At 44.3% G+C, this 17,566-nt stretch overlaps 1 pseudogene; it reads left to right on the top strand.

Moving 5' to 3' along the window:
- The first annotated feature begins 328 nt into the window (after positions 1–328).
- Positions 329–8,221, top strand: LOC146629320 (uncharacterized; annotated as a pseudogene).
- Positions 8,222–17,566: the final 9,345 nt, after the last annotated feature.

The following is a 17,566-nucleotide window of genomic DNA, read 5'->3' as shown; positions in this document are numbered from 1 at the left end:
GTCAGTGTTCAGTTCACCCCGCCCTGTCTCGTTATGATTATCAGTGTCACCTGTGTTCCCACTTCCCTCGTTAACCCTCTGTGTATTTCTGTCTGCGTCTCCCTCTGTTCAGCGTGACGTCGTCCCTCATGCTGCGTGGATTTCCCTGTGTCTCTCTCTCTCCGAGTGTTAGTTTACTTTTCCCAGTTTAGTTTTGTATTTCCTATGTTCTGCCTCTTCGGCAATAAAGCTGCCTTTTGAGTTCATCCCCGTGTGTGTGAGTTTTGCATTTTGGGTCCTCCTCCTGCCTGCCACACAGCCGAGCCTTGACAGTACGACGTCACCAGACATGGACCCAGCAGGCTCCTCCCGGGAAAGCGATTTGGCCCGCATCTTCGGCCTGTGGGAGCGAGTTTCCCACGCCTCGGACATTAAAACCATGTCCATTGGGATAAACGCCATCGAGGCTATTCTCAAAGGGAATCCCCATCTCCACGAGCTCTCAGGATTTTCGGGCCTACTGTCCAATCTGCAGAAAGCCAAGGAGACAGTACAAATCCGCGAGCTCGTCATACCGCAACAGCGACCGCCACAATCGGGAAACGTTTCCACGCTGCTGCCACTGGACTCCTCTCCATCCACCCTCCACTCTGACTGTCACTCACCCGCAGCAATGTGGTCGGAGGATGAGGAGCCGGCCGCGATCTCTCCGTCGTTGCCGGTTTCCTCCATCACCGCACCTCCGGCTTCCCGAAGAAAACGGCATTCACGCCGCCGACGCGCCACCCCACAGCCGGACATTCGGCCTTCTAATTCACCTGCTGTGGTGAGTGAGAACTCTGTGTCTTTTCCAGACATTATGACTGTTCATTCAGGGGCTGTGTTTTGTGTGGCGGAAGTCAATGCGAGCTGCTTATCGCCTGCGCAGCCCTTCACAGCTCCGTTAGCTCCCTCGCAGCCCTTCACAGCTCCGTTAGCTCCCTCGCCGCCACCCTCAGTTCAGTCTCCTGTGTCCCCGCTAGCTCAGCCATTAACTCCACCACAAGCTCCATTTTCACCTCTACCATCGCTTCAGTCATCAGTTCGGTCTGCCACTCAGTCGCCCTTAGCTCCATCATCCACACTACCACCTGTTTTTCTTCCACCACAACCGTCACTACACCCAGCCACTCAGGCTGCTACTCAGTCAGTCATTCAACCCATAGCCCTGCCGTTACTATACCCTGTAGCTGAGCCACTAGCCGCCCGACCCACAGCCACTTCAGCCACTCCTTCACCCGTTACACCTCCACTACAACCATCACTGCAGTCTCCAGTGTCCCCAGTGCAGTCTCCAGTGTCCCCAGTGCAGTCTCCAGTGTCCCCAGTGCAGCATCCCTTAGCACAGTCATCCACTCAATCACCAGCTCCACTTTCCCCTCAACTACCACTACCACCTCTAGCTCAATCTCCTGTGCACTCACCTCTGGTTCATTCTCCTGTGAAGTCATCTACTCCACTGCCTACTCCACTCTCACCACCTCCGTTACAACAGACATCAGTTCAGTCCCCTGTGCCAGTGCAGACGCCCTCAGTTCAGTCCCCCGTGCAGTTATCTACTTCACCACCATCAGTAGCTCAGCTCCCACTCTCATCCGCCTCTCCAGTAGCTCAGCTCGCACCTGAACCATTGGCCCAGTCCCCGATAGCAATACGGTCTTCTGTTCGGCTTAACATTCAGCCAGGGGTCCCAAACCTCTCTGGCTCTACATCAGCTCCTGCTGGAAGCTCGGATGAGCTCATCCAGGACTCCGTGGCTCCCACGCCGCCATCTACCTCGGCCGCTGGGGGTTCCAGTGAGCCCGGCCAGCACCTCCCTGTCTCCGCTGGAGGGTCCGAGGGGCCCGTTCAGCCTCCTGTCTCCGCTGGAGGGTCCGAGGGGCCCGTTCAGCCTCCTGTCTCCGCTGGAGGGTCCGAGGGGCCCGTTCAGCCTCCTGTCTCCGCATCAGCTGGAGGGCCCGAGGAGCCCGTCCAGCCTCACGCCGCATCAGCTGGAGGGCCCGAGGAGCCTGTCCAGCCGCCATCTGCGACCGCTTCGTCATCGCCTGGGCCAGCCTCTGCCTGTGCTTCTGCTACGCCTGGTCCGGCCTCAGAGCCTTCGTCTGGCCCAGCCTCCTCAGAGCCTTCGTCTGCTGCAGCCTCCTCAGAGCCTTCGTCTGCTGCAGCCTCCTCAGAGCCTTCGTCTGCTGCAGCCTCAGCCTGTGCTTCGCCTGGTCCCGCCTTGACTGGTCCCGTCTCGACTGGTCCTGTGCCCACCGGGCCTCGGCCAGTACGCCTGACACTGGAGTGCCGCCGCCGTCGCCTTCCGCACGGCCGGCCCCCGGACCCTCTTCTCCTGGGTGGCCGCCGTCGCCTTCCGCACGGCCGGCCCCCCGAACTGCGTCCACGTCGCCGCCGTCGCCTTCCGCGCGGTCGGCCCCCGGACCAGCGCTGTCATCGTCGCCGTCGCCTCCCGCGCGGCCGGCCTCCTGAACTGCTCCGTCGTCTCCTTCGGCGCCGCCTCCCGCGCGGTCGGCCTCCTGAACTGCTCCGTCGTCTCCTTCGCCGCCGCCGTTGCCTTGCGCACGGCCGGCCTCCTGAACTGTTTCCACGTCGCCGCCGTTGCCTTGCGCACGGCCGGCCTCCTGAACTGTTTCCACGTCTCCGCCGTTGCCTTCCGCATGGTCGGCCCCCTGAACTGCTCTGTGTTTGGGTTATTTTCTTGGGCTCCGGTGTCTGCTGTGCTCTTCTTTTGTTTTCTGTTCCGAGCCCTCCGTCCTGGGCCCCCGCCGCCCGCCCTGGGTTGTTTTCTGTTTGGTTTTGTTTTTCTGTGTTTGGGCTGTCTGGAGCCAGCCCTTGAGGGGGGGGTACTGTCATGGTTCTGGGCCATGTTGGCCCAGTGTTCTTAGTTTCCTTGTATGTTTGTATTTTGTTCCTTGCTTAGGCCATGTTTTCTGAGTTGCCCTGTTGTGTTGTTCCCTAAGTGTTCTCCCTTCATGGCTCTTACCCCCTGTGTGCCCCTCTGTGTATCTGTGAGCCCTCGTCTCTCCTTATGTTTTATTCCATGCTTCCCCTGCCCATTATGTCTAAGTTCTCCCCGTGCTCTCTCTTCCCCCTGTGTGCCCTCTATGTATTTATGAGCCCTCGTCCCCTTTCGTGTTTATTCCGTGTCTCCCCTGCCTGTTACGTTGGTGTTCTACTCGTGCTCTCTCTCCTCCTGTCTGAACCTCTGTACTTCCTGTTTCACCTCTCCCGTCAGTGTTCAGTTCACCCCGCCCTGTCTCGTTATGATTATCAGTGTCACCTGTGTTCCCACTTCCCTCGTTAACCCTCTGTGTATTTCTGTCTGCGTCTCCCTCTGTTCAGCGTGACGTCGTCCCTCATGCTGCGTGGATTTCCCTGTGTCTCTCTCTCTCCGAGTGTTAGTTTACTTTTCCCAGTTTAGTTTTGTATTTCCTATGTTCTGCCTCTTCGGCAATAAAGCTGCCTTTTGAGTTCATCCCCGTGTGTGTGAGTTTTGCATTTTGGGTCCTCCTCCTGCCTGCCACACAGCCGAGCCTTGACACCTTTAGTGGCTCTTCATCAGAATATTTATTTATTTGTTGACATGAAAATCAGTCACTGTGTATTTTTAAAACCTACAATTCAATGTGATGGCATTATCCTGCCAAACAACATAAAAGTATCCAAAAAGGTTAAGTATGGAAAATATTATAAATGGGAAATCTTATATTGCACTCTAAGAACAATAAATGTAAAATAGCAGGAAAGATCAATGCTCTGTTGCAGTATGCAGAGTACATGTGTAAAATTTTCACAGTACCAAAAGACACATTGCCTTTGCAGACTGATGATCAAACACAGAGACAAAGGTCACAGAAAAATTACAAATACCAGAACGTTGTTGTCTTATGTCATTCAGTCACCTAAAGGTAGTAGGTTTGACCTTCAGAGGGTCATCATGATTAGGTCTGCATGACTACTGCACCAATTTCCAGTCATGTGACTGGCTGATTAGATATTTGAGCAGGTGTACCTAAGTTACCTGATTTTAGTCATTAGGCCTTTTAAAAAGTATTACTGCCATTTGTGTCTTAATATTTCTAGTAACACTACTTTAACTGCAGTGAGCATGTGAGACATCCCTTTTTATGGAAAAGGAAGGAGAATTAATATTTATTATTATTCACATATTGCACAGACCTCTTCAATCAAATTTGCTTTGGTGGACAGAAAACAACCATTGTAGACAGTTTGGGGTTACCTTTTATAACATCAGACTAGTATTAAATTTTCAAAAGTGAAGTCAGTTCTTCTGACCAGGTTTAGACCAGGATGAACATAAGTATAATATTGAACCTGAAGTATGATCCTCCCGCCCACTAGGGAACCGCTCCCAGCTGTGGGTTCACCTCCTCCTGCTGAACTCGTAGAGCAGCAAACAACCAGTCCAGAGACAGACTCTAATGTAGCATCACTTTGATCCTGAACTCCTGTGAAGCATGACGAATGTGGCCTCTCTAAATATGACTAACTAAGAAAACATGTCAGTAGGCACCCTAGTAATTAATGACTTAATTATTTTGGGTATTATTGTATTATTATCATGTCACAAGAAAAACAATGGTGTGCTTGGTTTCAACGTAACTTTATTCTTTCATGAGTTATTTACAAGTTTCTGACCACTTATAAAATGTGTTCAATGCTGCCCATTGTGTTGGATTGTCAATGCAACCCTCTTCTCCCACTCTTCACATGCTGAAAGCAACACCACAGGAGAAATGCCAGCACAGGGATCCAGTGTCCGTAGTTTCAGGTGCTGCACATCTCGTATCTTCACACCATAGACAATTGCCTTCAGATGACACCAAAGATAAAAGTCTAAGGGGGTCAGATCGGGAGACCTTGGGGGCCATTCAACTGGCCCACGATGACCAATCCACTTTCCAGGAAACTGTTCATCTAGGAATGCTCGGACCTGGCACCCATAATGTGGTGGTGCACCATCTTGCTGGAAAAACTCAGGGAACGTGCCAGCTTCAGTGCATAAAGAGGGAAACACATAATCATGTAGCAATTTCAGATATGAAGAATGGACCCACTATCGTTGTATCCCATATACCACACCAAACCATCACTTTTGTTGTTCCAACAGTCTTGGAGAGATCCAAGATATCAACACAATTTCGATCCGCTCCTCACGTGTTAACCTCTTCGACATGTCAATGGCTGTGAACAAAGAGAAACTTGTAAATAAGTCATGAAAGAATAAAGTTACGTTGAAACCAAGCACACCATTGTTTTTCTTGTGACATTACCAATAAGTTTGATGTGTCACATGGCCCTCTTCCTATTGAAGAAAAAAAAAGTTGTATCCAAAATGGCCGACTTCTAAATGGCCACCATGGTCACCACCCATATTGAGGAGTTTGCCCCCTCACATATACTAATGTAGCTCTGAGCACTGACTGTAGCTCAGGTGGCAGAGCAGGCCAGCCACTAATCAGAAGGTTGGTGGTTCGATCCCAGGCTGCCTCCTGGCTGCATGCCAAATATCCTTGGGCAAGATACTAACCCCGTGTTTGCCTACTGGTGGTGGTCAGAGGGCCCGGTAGCGCCAGTGTCCGGCAGCTTCGCCTCTGTCAGTGCGCCCCAGGGCAGCTGTGGCTACAATGTAGCTTGCCATCGCCAGTGTGTGAATGTGTGTGTGAATGGGTGAATGACTGAATGTAGTGTAAAGCGCTTTGGGGTCCTTAGGGACTAGAAAAGCGCTATACAAATGCAGGCCATTTACCATAATGTGCCACAAACAGGACTTTAATATCACCAACCTTACGGTGTATCCATATAAATGGCCCACCCTGTTACATACCTATCAGGGTATGTAACAGTTTTTGTTTTTACTGCATTTCAATAATTTGAAGAATTTGATGTAGTTTTAAAAGTTGACAAACTTAAAAATCATTTTAAGTAACAATGACTAGATTGCTATTTCTTTGACAGGTGCTGTTCAACACACCGATTCGATTTATGAAACAGTTGTAAAGATCTGCTGGCATCTTCTGGGCTACAGGACTCAGGTAAGACCCAGATTCATGCAAACCAAAGCTGACAGAAAATATCAGGTAATTTCTGAGGACCTAAGAGTGGTGGTGAATAAATGTCTCCTTTTATTTTTAGATTGCGATTAGATTAGATAAAACTTCATTAATCCCTCGGGTGGGTTCCTCTGGGAAATTCGGTTTCCAAATAGCACAGCACCGACAGAAGTTACAGAATGTGAGCAGAATACTATATGTACACATATATAAATACAGAGACATATATAAATAAAGATTATACCAAAGGGATAAATAAAATAAATAGGAATAAGAATACAAGGGAATTGCACATTTCAATTATTGAAGTCTATTAGACCATTGAATATTAGCAAAAAGTATTGCACAGTGAAAAGGCACTACATGATAAGGTTTCCGAAAGAGACTCAGGCGCAGGCCAGGGTATTCCTTTCAGCGAAGAACAGTGCGTTTCTTTACGGTGAACACAATCACCAAGTGGCTATATACAACGTGCAGGGGGGAAAGGGGTCCGGGTCGCCAGGGTCCGTGGGAAACAGGGTTAGGGGAAAAGGTGCTCCACACTTTCTGTACAAAAAGCTCCTCCTCCTCCTCCTCAGTCACTCCTCTCAGAATCCGGTTCCAAAAACGATCTAAACACAAAAGGTCAGGTTAGTTAGGATAATAACAAAGGGCTTTCAAGATTCAGGTCGGCAGATACACACGTTTGACTGACGCTGATAGCTCAACGATCCACCGAAGACTAGCGCAGACTCGCCATCTTAAGTAGTGCAGTAATCAGCTGGGATCAGCGGCCGGTGTGGTGATGAGAGCAGGTGCGTGGGCCAGCAGCGGGAGCCCACAATGAGCGTCGCCGCGGCGAGAGAGAGAGAGCGAGAGAGGAAAAAACCACAAACATATTGCCTAATAGACGGTCGGCCAGCGAGGCACAGGGACCATGACACTACAGCTTGTCCCCCCCCTCCTTTGTCCTCCTGTTTCCCCTCCCTCTCCCCTCCAGAGAGGGGAACTGAGATGTTTATTAACCCTTTAAACAAGATACACAAATTTGTTTCTTGCTATGTCATGTTGTGTATGATATACTTTTATTATGTATTTATTATATTTTTTGTATCGCATTTGATGCATCGGATGTTTTTAGCAACTTTTTGTTAACAACAATGTTAACTTTAGACAAAAAAAAGAGTTTTGTCCATAACATTTTGAAATTATGGCAAGTATTGATCATGTTGATGAGACAGAGGTCTCAGAAACTCATGTATCAAGTATGATACAAAGGGCATTATAGGGTTAACAGTCCAGCTACAGTGTTTCAATATTTAAGTGATGCTTTGAATATGTTTAAAAGATAATTCTTATAATGTTTTTCTACAGAACAACTAAACTCCTCAGCATGGTGAAGGACTACACTGAAAAAGAAGCAGCTGGAACAGCATAACATCAAACTGCTCACTGCGCAGGAGGTAGTGATCGAGGAAGTTCCCCGCGTTCTCCATGGCTTCTGGGAGCTTCCTCCTTGTCCACTCCTAAACATGGCCTCCCAGAATCTAAGCATCCTCTCCACGAGTGTCACCAAGGCCACTTTGGATCGTGTCTCACAGCGATGGAAACACAGGTCATCTTCACCCACTCCATCCGAGACAATATGGTCGACAGCATCCTGATGGAGATCAGACAGAAATTTCCTCAAGAAATTCTGTCTATCACAATTGCAAACTTTGCGCCAGTGTTGCTGAAGACCATTGCTGATGTAGCAATGATCCAGATATCTGAAATGTTTGAGCCTCCTTCAACTCTTCCTGTTGTGAAGAACACAAATGAAGAACCCTCCTCTGACTGTCTTTCAATGGCAAATGTTCCACCAGCCGAAGGGTCTTTTCCAGAAAGTGTTCCAGCGCCTGACGTTCTCTGTAAGGAACTTCTTGCTGAAAGGGCATCAAGTCTGAGTTCTCAAGACCTTAAGATCGAAGGACCTCTTTCAGAAAGTGTGCCAGAGCCTGATGTTCCCTGTGAGGAACTTTCCTGAACCTGAATCCAGTATGAAGTCCAAAGACCTTCAGATCAATAAGAGGAAGAAGAAAAAGGGCTTCTTCAAAAGACTTAAAAGTCTGTTCTGCTGTTGTTGCAGACCAAAAGACACTGACTGACACTGAAACTGAAATTGTCACCGTACTGGGTCTGCGATCTAGTATTGGTGTTCCAGTAACTGTAAATATGTAAATGTGTTCCTTGATGATTGTTGTTCATGTTTTGGGGGTTTCAGTAGTTTTCAGTGGGCTGGGTGTTTTGTTTTTCCCTTCGTGTTCTTTAGTTAATTCTTATTCATAGTTCCTGACTTGTTTTCCTAGTTCTTTTTTCTTAGTTTTTAGTTTCTTGAGTCCAGTTATATGAGTTTTGAGTTTTTGGTTTGTTTTTTGTGACGTTTATCTCTAATGAAAATGTTTTTCCAGCAATAAAAGCTGCCGATTTAAGTTTCATTCTACGTAAGAGTCCTGAGTTTGGTCCTACAACCTGCCTATCACAGCACACCATGACAGAAATCAAATTTTATAAACTCATATTGCTTCATATTTCTACATGAGTCTCCATCTATATTACAAAATCTTTTCTTTCAAACATTTGTAAGAGTCTCTTATTGTCACAGTCCGCTGTGACGGACCGAGTGGAGAATGCGTGTAATGGACCCAGGTGCGTACACAAGTGAACAGACGGGAGTGAGCTTTAACAGAAGGCGAGCCTTTAATATGGCTGAAAACAAGGTGTGCAAATACAGCAGGGATGGCGTGGCTAAACAAAAACCTAAACTGGGAACAAACTATGGTGAGGCTATGGCTTGGAAGACAACAGACCAGGCATGGAAACACGGAGGGTGGGAACACAGACGACGCGACACAGACTGTAAGAAACACAGAGACTAAATACACATGAGGGATGATCAGGGGAAGTGGCCACACATGGGAACGCAGCTGACACACATGAACTTAACGACAGGACAGGAGGAGTGAGCTGAATACACAGACAGTGAATGCAGGCCTTCAAAGTAAAACAGGAAACATGAGACATGAACCGGGGAGACGTAGTACAGGGGGAGGTGACATAACTGACAGCATGAACTTGACAGTACAAGACACACAGACATAAACACACGAAGGGCAAGGGAGACGTAATGCAAGGGTAACATAATTACAAAAAGGACTGGACTACCTTAAAGAACCTAAGCAAACAATAAACATCAAAATAGGTTAAGCATAACACACTGGGTCACACGACCCAGGACCATGACACCTATGGTTCTCAAATTACTGCCATAAGTCCAGTAAGTGTAGTCCAGTAACATAACATATTGATGGTATTATTTTTAATACAATTTGAACTTAGTCTGTTAACATGTTAACAAAAGTAACTGAAACTGGTATATAAAATGCATTTCCTGTAGTACCGTTTCCGGTACGGATTGGGTAGCGACAGCTCTCTCTTTTTTTTCTTCTTTTTTTTGTGAATTTTATTTATAAACAACAGTATAACATACAAGGCACCATCATTAATCTGAATATGTTATATCCTCGGTTGAGCGTTACAACGAGAAAAGAAAAATGCAAAAACAAAACAATAAACACAAAGCCAAAAAGAGTCAACAAAAAAAAAGAAAGAACAGTCATTGATGGGTTTGAAACCAAAGGCTAAAAAAGGAATATGAACAAAGAAAGGGGCAATCATGATCATTAAATAGGGAGGTTTCTTTTTAACATAGATCAAACTTGTTAAATAATTTAACAAGTTTCTGAGCTTTCTTGTTATTCACAAGTTTCAGCGATTTAGCCCAGAGTTTAAAGTCATTCAGCCATCTGTTTATACATGGTTTAGCTTTAAAGTATCTGCATTTGTGAATAAATTTTTTTCCCAGTAACAAAACCGTCCTAATCATCAAGTCAAAATCTGCATTCTCAGCAAGTATTCCAAATTGTATTACTGTCACCGTCAAATAACTGAATTCTCCTGGACTGTAGCCAGCTCCACATGTCAATCCAGAAGGAGTGCACTGATTCACAGTAGAAAAACAAGTGATCCAGACTTTCAATATCATTTTCACAAAATGTGCAGGCGTTCACATCTAAGTTAAATTTCCTTCTTAAGAATTCATTGGTTGGATAAACCTCATTTATAATTTTAAAGTTAACCTCTTTTACTTTAGGGGAAAGAGGAAGTGAGATATACACTCAACAAAAATATAAACGCAACACCTTTGTTACTGCTCCCATTCCCCATGGGATGGACGTAGAGACCTAAAATTCATTCCAGATACACAATATAACCATCCCTCCCAAACAGTGGTCACAAATCAGTCCAAATGTGTGGTAGTGGGCACATCTGCTATATTGAGATAATCCATCCCACCTCACAGGTGTGCCACATCAGGATGCTGATCTGACATCACGAGTAGTGCACAGATGTACCTCAGACTGCCCACAACAAAAGGCCACCCTGGAATGTGCAGTTTTGTCTCACAGCAAAATGCCACAGATGCCACAAGCAATGAGGGAGCGTGCAATTGGCATGCTGACAGCAGGAATGTCAACCAGATCTGTCGCCCGTGCATTGAATGTTCATTTCTCAACCATAAGCCGTCTCCACAGGCGTTTCAGAGAATATGGCAGCACATCCAACCGGCCTCACAACCGCAGACCTCGTGTAACCACACCAGCCCAGGACCTCCACATCCAGCAGGTTCACCTCCAAGATCGTCTGAGACCAGCCACCCAGACAGCTGCTGGAACAATTGGCTTGCACAACCAAACAATTTCTGCACAAACTGTCAGAAACCGTCTCAGGGACGCTCAACTGCATGCCCGTCGTCCTCATCGGGGTCTTGACCTGACTCCAGCTCGTCGCCGTAACAGACTTGTGTGGGCAAATGCTCACATTCGATGGCGTCTGGCACGTTGGAGAGGTGTGCGCTTCACAAATGAATCATGGTTCACATTCTTCAGGGCAGATGGCAGCTGAGAATGTCCCAGTTCTTGCATGGCCAGCATACTCACCGGACATGTCACCCATTGAGCATGTTCGGGATGTGCTTGACCGGCGTATACGACACCGTGTACCAGTTCCCACGAATATCCAACAACCTCGCACAGCCATTGAAGTGGAGTGGACCAACATTCCACAGGCCACAATTGACAATCTGATAGACTCCATGCGACGGTGTGTTGCACTGCATGAGGCAAATGGTGGTCACACCAGATACTGACCGGTTCTGGGTCCCCAGACCCCCAATAGCGCAAAAAACTACACATTCCAGGGTGGCCTTTTGTTGTGGGCAGTCTGAGGTACACCTGTGCACTACTCATGATGTCAGATCAGCATCCTGATGTGGCACACCTGTGAGGTGGGATGGATTATCTCAATATAGCAGATGTGCCCACTACCACACATTTGGACTGATTTGTGACCACTGTTTGGGAGGGATGGTTATATTGTGTATCTGGAATGAATTTTAGGTCTCTACGTCCATCCCATGGGGAATGGGAGCAGTAACAAAGGTGTTGCGTTTATATTTTTGTTGAGTGTACTTTTTTCTTATCGCCTTAACCTCCATGGTCTCGAATTCTTTAAGAATATAATTTATTTTAACTGGATTAGGGCAAATTTCATTTATCAAAATATTCCTGATCACCTTGTTTGTAAACCTGCTGTCACCAAATTCAACTCCAGCTATGCAGAGCTGTCTCAGTCCAGGAGAAATTTTAGAGTGCACAATATCTTCTTTTATCATTGATCTCAAAAGGACCAATGGCAAATGTTCCACCAGCCTTTTATTAGGGATTTATATCTCTTAGCAGTACATCTTACATCAAATTTCTCACAAAACGTCTCATGTTTTAATAAGACCCCATTCTCGTCCATAAAATGAGCTGCAGCCCAAATCCCTTTAGATCTCCATTCATCCATGTGCACAGATTTCCTGCACAAACGGATATACCTGTTGTTCCATATAGGGGTATTGTGAGGAGTAAAGTTATGTTTATAGATTAATTTCCAATAGAGAAGGGCCTGCTGATGGAAAGCTGAGAGTTTAACAGGTAACGAACTGCAATCAAAGTGACAACGTAACAAAAAGTCTGTTCCACCCATTTTGCCAAAAATCACATTGGAAATAATGTTCCAAAAGGAATTTTTGTTCCTAATGAAAGATCTTAAACATTTCAATTTTAGTACACCACTCATAACATCAAAGTCAATGGCATTAGCCCCACCTTCTTCATAATTTTTAATAATATCATTTTTCTTTATATAATGGCATTTGTTCTTCCATATGAACCTAAAATTAAGATTATTTATAGATTTAATTAGTTTTGGAGGTAAGGGCAGAGAAAAGGCTGGATAGATCCATTTTGGTTAGCAAGATTCTCCCAAACAAAGTTATGTCCCTCTGCAGCCACCTGTTTAAAATTGACTTACACTTTTCTATATTGGCACAGATATTCTTATTTTCTGTTGATATCGTATCCTTGCAAATTACAATGCCCAGATACTTCACCTCTTTTTTGATCTGTATATTACTTATTGACTGCAGGCGACACTCATGCAGAGCTAGAATCTCGCATTTACAGCTCTCTCACCCAGGAAACACACAGTCGCAGAGAGAGCGCGTCGCCCTGTAACCATGGCAACCGTAATGCTGCCGCCTGGAACTACAGAACGTAGCTGTCAGACAAAGCCCAAATAGTCCTGACCCGCCAATATGAAACAGGAAAATACCGCCATGTAATCCATTTATTTCAACAAAGTAACTGTATTCTAAATACCACCCTTTTAAACGGTAACTGTAACGGAATAGTTACTCATATTTTGTATTTTAAATACATAACGGCAGTACATGTATTCCGTTACTCCCCAACACTGTTGACTGGCATAGAAACACACAGGACACTCCATGCTCTGTGTGTCTCTGTGTGCCCTTGTGTGTGTATGTTTCTATGTCTGTGTTTATGTTTGCATCCATGTTTGTAAATATTCCTTTGTGGATGTGGGTTATGTGTCACTGCATTTCTCTGTGTGTGTGTCCATATTTGTAAACATTGTTAGGCATGTCATTTTTGCCATTCCGTGCTCCATGTCTGTGTGTTTGTGTGAGCGTCTGTGTGCATGTGTGCGTGCATATGTGTCCATATTTGTAATTTTGTGTATCTGCTGGCTGTTCCTTCTTGCTTTTCTAATGTTTCTGCCAATTTTTCACAGTTGAAAAACAAGTAGTTTTGAGAAAACTTCAGCTTTTTTCAGCTGGCCAGTTTTCTTTTCCAATATTTCTGCTTAAGTTACTTTTCCACTAAATTATACTATTTCTGCTACTATGTTACATTTCAAATTCAAATTCAAATTCAAATTTTTATTTGTCACGTACACAGTCATACACAGTACGATATGTAGTGAAATGCTTGGACAACTGCTCGTGACCTAAAGAAAACAAAAAAAGGAAAAGGCTATGAATAAGATAGGAAATAAATATGAAAAATTAAAAAGGGTAAATTTAACTAGGAAGGAATAAAATATAAATTAAGGTTAAAAATGAAATAACTGTACAACACAAATTAGAATGAAGGGTAAATTTAACTGGGAAGAATAAGATAAAATATATAAATTAAAGTTGAAAATAAAATAACTGTTTTCAACTTTAATTTATATATTTTATCTTATTCTTCATTTCTGCAAAGTTATACTATTATACTGTTACACCATGTCCTCCAAGCTGTTATGTTTGTGCTAAATATTAACATTTCTTCTGAATTACAATTCTTCTGCTGTGTTGTACCATTTCTGCCAAGTTATTATATTTTTACTAAGTTTCTATGCTTGAGCAAAACGATTACAAGTTCACCTACTTTTCAAACACTGACTTAAGCTTCTTCAGCTATTTTCAGCTGTTTTCAGCAGACAGCTTCAGCTTTACAGCATTTACAGAGCATTTTCGCAGGAAATGCAAATTTTTCTAGCACTTAGAGTCCCCCGAGAGCAGCCATTTGGCTTTTCTACCTTTAAAACCCGCCTTCCAGCCAAATGGCTGGTAGGTGTTTAGCTAGGCTTTAGCTTCAGCCAAGTGGAAGCTAAATTGTCTAGTCATTCATATGTAAATTAGATTGTTACCTGAGAATTCTGGAGGGGAGTGGGGGTGTGTGAATGAGGGGGTGGGGGAGCTGCTAAAAGCTGTGAACTTCCTTTTTGTGTTCGTCTTGATGCATTCTCAATCATCCAGGGAAATAAATCTCCAAAAGTCACCAACTTGGAGTGGTTAGTTTCCTGAGCCACAAGGAAACTTGGAGTGTTTCAGTTTGCCATCTTAGGGAGAAATCAACACACATGGGTGTATGTCCTTTGTTGCTGAGATTTATTGATAAAAAACAGTACAAAAAACCAACCATTTGTACACATATTTACAAATAATAATAAAAAGTGAGTGAGTACATTTCAACATTTTCAGCAATCACTCACAATCCTGGCACTGCCATGGTATCTGTAGTCTGCATTTACCACATGTGTATCTGTAGCAGTGAACACATCGCACAGTGGCATGATTGTTCTTGCATTTGTGTTTGACCTGACACATGGCTCTTTTTCCAGGGCTAGGTGTGGAGGGTTGTGTCCAAAGCAACTGTTCTTTTCTTGCCTTCTTCCCAGCTTCCCAACACTACCAAAAGGAAGCCAAACACTGTCACCCTTTACAACAAAACAAAGTGTGGCGTGGATGTGATGGACCAGATGGTTCGGGAGTACACTGTCTGCAGAGGAACACGGCGCTGGCCAGTTGCCGTATTTTACAACATGATTGACATGGCAGCACTGAATGCACATGTGCTGTATCAAGCATGCACCGGGACGAAGGAAAGACGGGTGGACTTCCCGGTGGAGCTTGCAAGAGAGTTGGCTCACTCTCATGTAGCTGGGAAGAAGGCAAGAAAAGAACAGTTGCTTTGGACACTGAAGGCTGGGCACTGCTGCTCTCGGGGGACTCTAAGTGCTAGTTCTAATTATGATCAGCAGTGCCTCCCTCCTCTTTTGCCCTTCCTTCTTTCCCTCCATGTGTATATATAGTGTGTGTTTGTCTATGCTGGTTGTCGGTCCATCTGTGTTTCATGGTGTTCTCTGCATCTCTCTGCTTCCCGCCCCGTGTTTCACCCTGAATGTTATGGTTCCAGGTTCGTTTATTATTTTCCCAGTTTAGGTTATGTCTTAGTTCTGGCCTCGCCATCCTCGCTTTTGTTCGTTATCATTCACTGTTAATAAAGCTCACTTGCATCACAGCCTTTGCCTGCATCTTGGGTCCTTTTTTCACAACACCACACAGCTTGCCCCACAAACCGTGACATACAGTAAGAACTATAAATAGTTTAAAACGCACATTCAGGCTTGTGAGATTCATGCAGACACTCAGAAACTGAGCCATGGCTCTGTGCTACTTGCAGAAATTTCTGCATCTCAGCCATTCAAAGACACATTGTATATACCGGTAGTTTATTTTATGCAATATTCAATACAGGACTGCAAATGTAGTCTTGTTCAAGGAAGCAATTTTTTTATTCAGTGTTTTCAAAAGAGCCGTATTTTTATGCATTTATTAGTAATAGATACAGATATTAGGTTTAACGCCTGGACAAGTTTGAAACCTTTTGCCCCCCACAATGGAAAATGGCTGAAAATAGAAACAGGTATCACTTTAGAAAGCTCCTAATTTTTTTTAAATTTGGCACTCAGCTTTTCTGTCTCCAATATCATTGAAATTCAGCCAGGTGCTACTCTTTTATTTCACTTTTTCCTGAAACACTTGTAGGGGAGACCGGGGATAGTTGTAACATTTTTGACATTTCTGTCTGTAAATTGGAGCTCTTTTAAGGTAGTGGATTCAAAATGTAATGCAAAGTATTTACATGTCTCGGCTATTAAATAGTGCAGCTATTTTCTCTGCAGCACAATTACCCATTGCATGGTATGGTCTCAAACACGAAGAGTGAAATGTTACAATTAACCCCATAGTCTGGGTTAGTTGTAACATATCCTGGGGTAAAATGTAACACAATGAAATAAGGGTACTAACAAAACATTAACATGTAATCTTTGTTTATTCAACACATGAATGCACTTACATCCATTTATGTAGCTCTGTGTGTGTGTGACAGAATGCAGAAATCTAGCTTTTGAACATATTCCAACCCCCCAAAAAAGACAAATTATGGAATTTTCTGCAACTGAATATTTAATTAATTTTGGTTGGTCTTCCTTGAGTTTGGCCTCATTGGCTCAGTGGGCATTATAACCTACAACTCTTGCACCAATTTTGAACATAACAATGAAGCTGAAAAAATGTAGTTGTTCACCAGCATCGCAATTCCATTACTTTTTATCATGGCTTACCTAGGTGTGGTTTGCAAAGTGCTTCAGAAAGATGAGGAAATCTGTTTCTTGCATCCATCCTGACTTATTTCCACTACCAGTACTTCCTACTGGTCCATCTCTGACACAGAGGTCTGCATAATGTATGTGTGGGAACACAAACAGTGGAGGAATTGTGTTGCCAATGGCATTAACCACATATACAAAAGCGACCAGTGAACCTCTCTCTGCTGATGTCGTTGCCCCAACTTGTTTAATATAAGTTAAAGTAATAGTGTGGTAAGTTGTAACATCTGCATTATTGTTACAACTAACCCAGACTGTTGCTGTTACAACTGACCCAGACTCCTATAGCCATGAACTAGCTAACATTACAGCCAACGGCTAAAACATTAGCACTAAAGACCTACACAGAATATATCCCCATAGGCATACAAATAACATAATTTAAGTTTGATGAGTTTAACTGCAAAGCAGATAATGCTATTAAACATTGAAATAAAGTAGAAAAACTTACTTTTTGGCATACAAATTACTTTTTTTCGTGTTAAATTGTCTGTGTTTGACAAAATGTGCTGATTTTTCACATGTGATAGCAGAACTGAATTGGGCATGCACAGGATGAGTCACATCATTTGAAACTTAGCCCTGATTGGAGAAATTGGAAGTGTTACAACTGACCCACGTTACAACTATCCCCGGTCTCCCCTATTTAAATCAAGGGTGTTCCCCACCTCTCTGGGTACCTGCCCTATACCACTACACTCTGAAAGGTCTCCCCCCTTCCTTCTTTCACACAATGTGATTGACGTATGGTGTGCCCATAAAAATAAAGTCCCACCCAATGACTGGATTCTCAGCAGAGCTGAAGATATGTCTCCCACATACTGACAGGCCATTAAGAATTGATATATGAAATTATCTCACGAGCAGGACAACAGACGTTGTTGTCTGCACCCAGTACCAAACTGGCCTGGGTGTGATTGAATGTGGTTAGCAAAGCCATTTAGCCATTATTTCACCACTACACCATTGTTTGTTTATAGTTTTCAGGAAAATTTAGTCTGTAATATAAGACTTACCCATATATGTCAACAAACATGGACACA

The sequence above is a fragment of the Diplotaxodon limnothrissa genome, linkage group LG7, assembly GCF_057381915.1.
Source record: "Diplotaxodon limnothrissa isolate DT_005_m linkage group LG7, D_limnothrissa_male_GT1.1, whole genome shotgun sequence".
Lineage (NCBI taxonomy): Eukaryota > Metazoa > Chordata > Actinopteri > Cichliformes > Cichlidae > Diplotaxodon > Diplotaxodon limnothrissa.
The sequence above is the reverse complement of the archived record's forward strand: the minus strand, read 5'-3'. Positions and strand labels throughout refer to the sequence as shown.